Here is a 1,029-nt window from a genome sequence, read left to right on the forward strand (position 1 = left end):
GCTTAAAGTCCACTTTAGCCGACGAAAAAAAAATTCGTCGGCCTGGTTTTTTTATTTTCGTCGGCTAAAGCCTTTCTTCTGGTAGTGATAGATTGATAGTCTCAATATCCCATCATCACATCGCACTGTATTTCTATTGATATTCTAATTCTAATCTCAATTGTTTGCTTACTAATTCTAAGCCAAGTGCCAAGTTTTCTCTCTTTAATCTGCAAGTATGATTCTTAGTTATATCGGTCATCCTCTTGGAGTCTTGTACGTGTCATATGACCTAGTTCTCAAATCTCAATTGATTAATGTCTTGATCAAATTTAGTCCCAATATCCCATCATCTCAAATCTCAATTGATTAATGTCTTGATAGTCTCAATATCCCATCATCCCATCACACTGTATTTCTATTGATATTCTAATTCTAATCTCAATTGCTTGCTTGCTTGCTTGCTCGCTTACTTTATTGTAGATGACTAATGCTAATGATGTGTGTATATATAGATATATAGTTGTAATAGTACCAACGTTTGATTTGTAATTATTAGATTGTGTTTTTTCGTCGACCTGTTAGGTTTAAGGATTATACACTCGTTTACTGTATTGTTAGAGCAGTGATTGTGTGCTTAGTTATTAGATTTTGCTTCTATTCAAGAGCGTAGAGTTCAATTTAAGTAGGTATGTTCTTTTATATTTAGCTTTTATTATCGAATTTCTATAAAATATTATAATATTGATTTCTTAATGATCAGTTAACTACGTGATTATATAATATGTTTTTAATCTAAATTAAATGTGATTTGTAAAATATAGAAGAAAAAAATTAAAGAAACTTAAAAAAAAAAATTCAGCCCACCCCAACCTAAAATCTTAGATCCGCCATTACTCTTTTACTCCAAAGCCATAATTGACATATCCACTAGGCCTCGGGATGGCCCAATTTTTTGGTCCATAATGACTTTATGTATCCTCAATGTGATTTAATGGAGAGAATTAATACCAATATTATGTTTTTTGGTGAGAAGAATACCAACTATTT

This window comes from Fragaria vesca, linkage group LG4 (assembly GCF_000184155.1).
Source record: "Fragaria vesca subsp. vesca linkage group LG4, FraVesHawaii_1.0, whole genome shotgun sequence".
Lineage (NCBI taxonomy): Eukaryota > Viridiplantae > Streptophyta > Magnoliopsida > Rosales > Rosaceae > Fragaria > Fragaria vesca.